Here is a 9264-nt window from a genome sequence, read left to right as displayed (position 1 = left end):
CTCAAATCCCTCGTACCTGCACAAACAAATAAGAACCTTGCAACCAACGCGATAAAGGGGTTGTCAATCCCTTCAGGGCCACTTGCAAAAGTGAGATCTGATAAAGATAATAAGATAAATATTTTTGGTATTTTTATGATATAGATTGGAAAGTAAAGATTGCAAAATAAAATAGATCAGAAACTTATATGATGGAAAATAGACCCGGGGGCCATATGTTTCACTAGTGGCTTCTCTCAAGATAGCATAAGTATTACGGTGGGTGTCGTGGAATTGTCACGTCAGATGTCCTCGTGCAAGGACTTAGTTGTGGAGCCATCGCAACTAGGAAGCTTGAAGGGGTTAATCGGGACAAAGGACAGGAGAGGTTTATACTAGTTCGGCCCCTTACGGTGAAGGTAAAGCCTACATCTAGTTGGGTTGGTATTGATGTTTCGATGACCAGGGAGCGAGATACGCTATGCCCGGCTCTCAATGAGTTGTTTCTTGCCCTAAGCCGCCAGCATGTCGTCCCATTATATACACGGGTTGACGCCCTGTGGCTTACAGAGTCCCAGCTGGCTTATAAATAGTGTCCGGATCGGTGACTAGTTAAATCTACCTTATGATACAAGTCATACCTTTATGGCGGTTTTCTACAACGGGCCTTCAGTCGCCTGTGGGCTTTAAGCCCTTTATTGAACTGCCATCTTCATGCTTTGGTCTTGGGCTTCTTTCTGTGAGTCCTCTTTGCATAACCCGGCCCCTCCTGGGCGGCTTACACAAATAGTTATATCCCCAATATTAGGCCCCAGATTGATTCGAACCTGTTCATGTCAATCTTAAAATACCTTAAGACATAAATCTTCAGTCTTCTGACTGTGCAAAGGGTCTTCTTTAACCCGCCATGACGTCATCTTTTGGATCCGTGTTAACCCGCCGTGAAGTCATCTTTTCATAAATTATTTTTTATTCCATCATATCCTCCAATGGATCTCTGCCTTTATTGACTGTTCCGAAAACCAAAGCGTCGGGGCCGCTGGATAATAACTCTTATCTCCTCGTTTCCCACGCTGCCTCAGTTATCCTTTCCTTATAAATAGGCACGACCTAGTCTTCCCATTATCCTCCTTCCAGTCATCTTCTTCCTCTCGCTACTTCTCTGTCGCTCGAGCTTCGCCGCCGCCACCGCGGATCTCCCCGTCTTCACCAACTTAGGCCGCTGCATCAACCTGGTTGGACCAGAAAAACGGGACACCCTTCCGCAGCAACCTTGCATCGCTAAGTTTCCCCTTTCCTGCTCTTTAGATCTACATTAGGACCTTCGAATTCTTTGCGTTCTTCGCTGTTCATTAGGATCCTTTCATAGATTTCATCACCCCCGTTCTTCTTGACCTTGAAGATGATAAAAACTGATGCGGTAGATGTTTTGCACCTATTTTGAAATGCAAATGAACCCCTATCTGTCGCACAGAGGCCCCATTCGAGCCCTTGAGTTTCATCCGCGCCAGTCTTAGATCTAGAAAATTTCCTTTTCAGAACAATTGTTTGATCCAAAATAATATCAGCAACTTGTGAAACATGTTTGTATCACCCGGAAAACTACTTCTGTCGGATACACTTAAACACAACTGTCCATGTAGCCGGCTTAAATAAATGACACTGATCTGTAAGCCTTGCTTGCTTCTCATGACCTTAAGAAGTTTGAACTGCTTTTGACACATGTAGCGGCTTAAATACTATTGCATAGTTATCCTTATATCATTAGGCCCCTTCTTAAGCCGCCACCTTGAATAATTAAGATATTTTTTCCCGGGTTAAAATTGAACCGGAACCTCTTACTTTGTCATAGGCCAACTGTTGTCATGGCACCTAAGGCAACCAAGGCCCCTGTGACCTGCAATTGGGTCCCATCCATAGTCACTAAGAGTAAACTGTCTGAATTTGTGAAGTATGGCCATCTGCCAAAAAAGGAGGTCATGTCTTATCATGCCACTGACCCGTCTGAAGAGAGGCCTCAACCCAAAGAAGGGGAGGTAATAATTTTTACGGATCATATGAACCGGGGATTTGCTCCTCCCGACTCAAAATTCTTCAGGGAGGTTTTGAATTTCTTTGATCTTAGACCTCAAGACATTGGACCCAATTCCGTGTCAAATATTTGCAATTTGCAAGTCTTCTGCGAGGTGTACCTAGGAGAGGAGCCAAGTCTGCTTTTGTTCAGAGAGATTTTCTACTTGAACCAGCAAAATGAACGTGCCAACGAGCCTAGTCTTGAGCTTGGCGGCATTTCAATTCAGCGGCGGAGAGATTGCCTTTTTCCTTACGCTGAACTGCCGAGTCATCCGAAAGATTGGAATCAGACGTGGTTCTATTGTCAAGATACTTCACCGGCTGATGGGAGCCCTCTGCCCGGCTTCCCGCCCTGCGCCTTGAGTCCAACCATCCGTTAGCGGATAAACTAACTGCTGTCGAGCGTCTGCCTCTCAATCCCACCATCAAGAAGATCAAAGCTCTTTTGGGAAACGACTTAAACGACATCGATCTAGTCCGAGTCTGGGTCACTTGGCGAGTACTTCCATTAAGCCGCCGTTCCGGCTTAATGTGTACTTACACAGGCAAAAAGGATGATCCACTGTGTCATAGTCCTAATGACTTACCAGATGATGTGGTAGATGCTACGACCCAGTCGCTGCTGAAGGAGGGTACTATAACTGGTAATACCTTCGGCTTACTTCCCTTTTGCAAGAAGAACCCGGCCCCTGCAGTGAATTATCAATCTTAATAAATACTCCTTGCCATGTTATACCTTATTTGTACTCATAGTTCCTTATCCTTTTCCACAGGCCGATGACAACTTCTGGAAGGTCAAGTATGACCATGAGGCTGCCAAACAAGCCAGGGCAGCCAAGAAAACCGAAAGGAAAGCCGCCAAGACGGGAACCTCAAAGAAGAAGAAACCCAGCGCCTCTGACTTATTCAAATTGGATGATACTTCTTCAGATGATGAAGAGGTAATCCTTTAATTTTCTTAACTCCTTTGTCGTTATTTTACTGACATTCTATCCTTTCAGGAGGATACAGGGAACAGTCAAGCAGTTGACGAAGAGGTAACTATAATCTCCTCAGACTCAGAGCCTTTGCCAAAGCAAAAAATCCAAAGGGTGACCCGGAAAGTAAGATTTTCACATCCTCTAGCTTATCAAGATCCTCAATTTCTTTTGAAGCAACAATAGCTTGAAAACCGAAGGCAGACCCGGACCAACAAGGATGCAGAACTCTCCTCCGGCTTACCTGATGTAACTAGGAAGCGTCGGACCGAGGTTATCTCCGATTTACGTTCTGTTTTACCTTTGGCAGGTTTAATTCACCAACCTCTCAATTCATCTGACTCTAATTATCAAGATACCTCTCCTTCCTCCGGTGAGTCTATGCAATCAAACATGCCGGCTTTCAAAACTGCTCCCGGGTAATGTAACCTTATTTACTTTAGGTTTTACCTTACTTATGCTTTAGTATTCATCCTTCTACCTTTATTGACAACATGCAAGTGAAGCCCAGCAAGAGGGCAAGGAAGAATAAACCGTCCCAAGACCCGATTGTTACTGAACCGGCGCCTGACATGTCTGCTCCTGACAGCTCCACCCATCAGCCGCCGCCTAAACCGGCTTCTGACATTCCGGTGCCAACCTCTGATCCGCCTGCCGAAGATGCTACCAACAGTTCTGATAATCCGGAAGCCCCTAGCCCGGTCAAGACGACTGACTCGGAAGTTGAATTTCTGAAAAGTCAATTTGTTGAACCGGGGCAGCCTACTATCCTTGCCAAATGTACTGCCAAGGAGGAACTTGCCGAACGCCGAAAGGCCAAGCAGAACATTACTGATTATACTCACTTAAGCATTGGTGATATAGTCTCGGGCTTCAAGTGCACAATAGTCGTGACCTGGAAATTGACATGGTGAAACAAATACAACACAAATCTGAGGTATAACTTATGCTATTTTCCTGAATCTTACTTACTGTACTAGCCCCCAAGTCTATTGCTTATGAATGAATATGCTGTAGACTTAGAAATCTACTTATTGTTGGTTTGTCCAGTTTAAAGAGAATATATTTAACCCGGTTATAGCATGATACTTTGAACTTGCGATACACATTAGCCCCCAAGTGCCAAGTATCTTTACTTGTAAAATGCTTGGGACTTAATATGCATGACCTGGATTTATAGGTTAAAAAATTCTTTTACCATACATTAGCCCCCAAGTGCCAAGTATCTTTACTTGTAAAATGCTAGGGACTTGAATGTTACCTTACCGTGATCCTTACCATAACCTGGTATCAATGCAGGCCACCATAAGTCAATTTGAATCGGAGCTTGCTGACCTGAAGAGCCGGCTAAAAACTCAAGAGCTGGAAACTCAAAAGGCCAACTCCAAATTTGAATTCAGTGTCTCTGAACAAGAGAAGTTGAAGAAGAATTTTGAGTCAGAGAAGAAAATCTGGGCTGATGAGAAGGCTTCACTGGTGACCCGGGCCGAAACGGCAGAAACATCTCTTGCAGAAGCAACAACCGAGCTATCTGACTTCAAACGGCAGATATCTCAAATGGTCTCAACCATCTTTGGTAAGTCATAACCTCAAATATTGTAATCTTTTCTTTGATGATTATTGTAATTGCTATTTTCGGCTCACCTTATGTTTGTGAACACAGGCCCCAGGAGCACCAACCTTAAGCAGAACATGCTGATTAAACTTAAGGCGGTTTACACTCTAGTGGAGCAGCTGTACACCGGGTCTCAACGTGCCTTGGCCGTTGTAGCTTTATCAAATACCACTCCACACCTTCTGCAAGACGTGGTGAAGTGCCTCGCTGTGCTACCTCAGCGGATCCAAGATTTAAGGCGGACGTCTTCAAGAGCCGGGGCCGTAGCCGCATTGTTGAGAGCAGCCACGCAACCGGCAAGTCTTCGTACATCCTTGATGCGCTTTGGTGCTTCAATCTGCTCAATGGCCTTGATCTTGTCGGGATTGGCTTCAATTCCCCGCTGAGACACGAAGAACCCGAGAAGCTTGCCGGAGGGGACTCCAAACACACACTTCTCGGGGTTAAGCTTGAGGTTGATCTTGCGCAGATTTGCAAAGGTTTCTTCTAAATCTTGAATCAGAGTTGCTTTGTCCTTGCTCTTGACCACTATGTCATCCATGTAGGCTTCCACATTTCTGTGCATTTGTGGCTCAAAGGCATCATGGACTACTCTTGCAAATGTTGAACCAGCATTCTTTAAACCGAAAGGCATTCGTACGAAACAATATGTGCCACATGGGGTGATGAATGCGGTCTTCTCCTCATCCTCTTCTGCCATGAAGATCTGATGGTATCCTGAGTATGCATCAAGAAATGAAAGCAAGTCACATCCGGCCGTGGAGTCAACAATCTGGTCGATGCGCGGCAAGGGAAATGGGTCTTTGGGACAAGCTTTATTGACATCGGTAAAGTCGATACAAAGCCTCCATTTCCCGTTCGCCTTGCGCACGACTACAGGATTGGCCAACCACATAGGATGGAGCACTTCTCTAACAAGGCCTGCTGCTTCCAACTTCTTGATTTCTTCTGCGATGAATTCTTGGCGCTCCACTGCCTGTTTCCTGACTTTCTGCTTGACGGGCCGCGCATGAGGACAGACGGCAAGATGGTGCTCGATTACTTTCCTGGGAACGCCGGGGATGTCAGACGGTTGCCATGCAAATAAGTCGACATTCGCCCGCAGGAAAGCAACGAGCGCGCCTTCCTATTTAGAGTCGAGAGTGGCACTGATGGTGAAGGTACCACCAGTGCCGTCCTCCTTGGCGGACACCTTCTTGGTCTCTGGTGGAGCTACCATTGTCTTCTTACACTTGCCGGTGGAGCTCGATGGTGCGTCCTCGACGGTAGCGCAGCACTCCGAAGAGGTGCGCTTGCCAGAGTGGGCATCAGAACTCTTGCTGGACTTAGTCTTCTTCTTCGCCCCGGGAGCTTCAACGGCAAGTGACTTGCGATCTGTTGCGGCTGCTGCTTCCCGGTAGATCTTGTCGGTGCAGATAAGAGCATCCTTCTTGTCGCCAGGGACAGAGATGACACTTATCGGGCCTGGCATCTTTAGTATATTGTATGCATAGTGAGAGGCTGCCATGAACTTGGCGAGTGCTGGACGGCCGAGTATCCCATTGTAAGGCAATGGAAAGTCAGCGACGTCAAAAGTGACCCTCTCAGTCCTGAAGTTCAACTCGCTGCCAAATGTTACCGGCAACATGATCTTTCCCTTCGGCTTGCTCCTTCCCGGATTGATTCCTTGGTATGTGCCGGTCTCTTCGAGCTCGCCATCAGCGATCTGGAGTTTCTGGAGTACCGCGGAGGAGATCAGGTTCAAGCCGGCCCCGTCATCAACTAGCATCTTAGTGACCTTGAGGTTGCGGATAGTTGGTGAAACCAACATCGGCAAGCACCCGACCGCAGTTATGCGATCAGGGTGGTCCTCAATATCAAAGATGATAGGCGTGCTGGACCATTTCAGAGGCCTGCATGACTCGATGGGTGGTTCTGCCGCATTGACTTCCCGCACCCACTGCTTGAGCTGGCGGTGTGAAGTATGCAGAGAAGCACTGCCGTCAACGCACAGGACCTCTGTGGCTTTCTGGAACTCCTGCTCATCGGCCTCTCCATCATCCATATCTTCATCGTCGTCGTCATCTTCATCCTTGTCGCAGCCGCGGGGAGGTCTGTCTCCTTGCCGCTGCTTGGCCTTGCCGCGGCGTCCTCCTCGGTCGGAGCGTTTCTTGCTGGCTCCTCCAGCACCTTCCTGGGCCTTCTCCTTGTCGCGTCGCTCGTATTCAGCCTTTTGCTGCTCTACGAGCAGCTCGACCTTCTTGCAGCTCTGGAGGTCATGGCCCTTGGTGCGGTGGATCTTGCAGTACTGCTTGTTGGTGCCATCCTGCTTGTCGGCGACCGCCACAGCCTGGCAGTTGGTGCCTGCGGCAACCTCCTTGCCGGAGCTACAAGCTTTGGCTTTCTTGCCGGACTGCTCGACGACTAGCACCTCTTTGCCTTTCTTCTTCCTGTTGTTCCGCCGCCGGTTTTTCTTTGTTGGGGCAGCATCCTCACTATCAGATCCTCCTGCTCCTGTATTCTCTCCGGGGAGTTTCCTCCCTTCCTCAGCACGTGCACACTTGTCGGCCAGGGCATATAGCTCACTGACGTCTCTGATTTTGCACATCGCCATCTCCTCCCGCATCCTACGGTTTCGCACGTTCTGATGGAACGCGTTGATCACCGCGGCAGGGTGGACATCTGGGATGTTGTGCTGTACGCGGCTGAATCTCTGAATGTACTTGCGTAGGGGCTCTCCTTCCTTCTGGGCTAGCAAATGAAGGTCGCTTTCTTGGCCATGAGGCTTGTGGCCGCCCGTAAAGGCGCCGACAAACTGATGACACAAGTCAGCCCAGGAGGATATGGAGTTGTCCGGCAAGTGCATGAGCCAGCATCTGACATTGGGCTTGAGCACCAGTGGGAAGTAGTTGGCAAGGATCTTGTCGTCCCGCCCCTCAGCAGCTTGCACCGCGATGGTGTAGATGCTGAGGAACTCCGACGGATGCGACTTGCCGTCGTACTTTTCTGGTACATCTGGCTTGAAATTCTTCGAGCTGGGCCACTGGACTTGCCGCAGCTCACGAGTGAACGCAGGGCAACCTACCGCGTACGGCAAGTCGCCTGGTTCCCCTGGCGCATGCATGTCAACAGAGGGCCCAGCGCGCTTGTCGGATTGACGTCGCGCTTCTCTTTGGCGCTCGATGCGAGTACGAGCGTCTTCTTGCTGTCGTTCGTGAAGAACTTGGCGCTGATCGCGACGAGCTCGTGGATCTGACGATGCGGTGGAGTCGCTGTCGAGGTGGACCCGACGAGTCGGCGATCTTGGCCTTCGGGGTGGAGAGTGCATGGTGGTTGCACCCCACCAGTTTCGTTGCCATCGGCTCGTGCCTGGCCGTCCTGCCGCGGCCGCGATGTACTCGGCTGCCGCGGAGTGTCGCCGTTGGCGAAGCCGATGAGACTCTGAATGGTGGCCCTCCATCCGCCGATCTTGTCTTCCGTTGGAGGGTAATCCAGGAGCAATTGAGCTCGCACCAAAGCTTCCGCTGGAGTGGTGGGTGGCAGTGGTGAACGGTGCGAGGAGCGGGATATGCTCGGACTTCCTATGTTAGAAGGAGCAGTATCCTGTCCAGGCGACCGTGTCTCGCTCGTGCCAGCATGTTGGCGTGCATGCTGGTCTTGAGCACCCCGAGATCCACCAGCTCGATCTTGTTCCAACGAACGTATGGTACTGCGAATACCATGACGCTGTCGGTCCTGCGCCTCCTGAGATGGGCGCGGTACATGTACGGACGCCGAGGTCTGCACAGCCTTGTCCTTGGACCTGGAAGCACCATGAGCTCCCTCGTCAACGTCCGTTCTTCCGCCGGCGTCTACCCCACCACCCGTTTGCTCCGGTGGTGGTGAGATCGACATGGACGAAGCAGCTGCCGCCGAAGCCTTCTTCTTCGGTGGCATGTCGATGAAGAAAACGAAGATCTAGCTCGTGTGAACGCCGGATCAGGTTCACGCAATCTCGACGCCCCCTACCTGGCGCGCCAAAGATGTCGGGAAAACTGATCCACGAACACCTATGGGACCGGCGGACCGAGCCCCTTTCGGTTCGGCGGGGGGCGGAGATCGCACGAAGAGCAGATCGAGGCGAAGCACACGAGCAGTTTACCCAGCTTCGGAGCTCTCCGGAGAGATAATACTCCTACTGCTGCTTGTCTGATTGTATTCTGTTCTTGCTCGAGAGCGCTAAGTGTTTTCTGTCTGCGGACTGACCCGAACCGAACCCCCTCTACGTTGCGCATGGGCCTCCTTTTATATGCTCAAGGGGATCACCGACAGGTGGCAACGCAGACAAGGGTAAAAATGTAAAAGGAGTTGCGGTTGGTACAACTACCTGCACAGTGTATCCTACCTAACCCTGACGGCAGGGGACAAAGGCATTAAATGCCCGTCTGTGTCACCCAAACAGTGCAGAAAAGGACCGTCAGGGACGCCACCGTTCGCCATGATGGTTATCTTGTCAGCGTCGCTTGCCACCTCGCACCGCTGGCTGCACAGCCTCTTGCCACGCACGCCTGGAAAGGCCCCAGGGCGACACGTTGGTGGATGTGCTGGAGCGCGGGTACAGGGTGGTAGCTTGTCGCGGCAAGCGCCTTGCCGCGGTTGTTG

Source organism: Triticum dicoccoides, chromosome 5B, assembly GCF_002162155.2.
Source record: "Triticum dicoccoides isolate Atlit2015 ecotype Zavitan chromosome 5B, WEW_v2.0, whole genome shotgun sequence".
NCBI lineage: Eukaryota > Viridiplantae > Streptophyta > Magnoliopsida > Poales > Poaceae > Triticum > Triticum dicoccoides.
Note: the sequence above shows the minus strand (reverse complement) of the source record.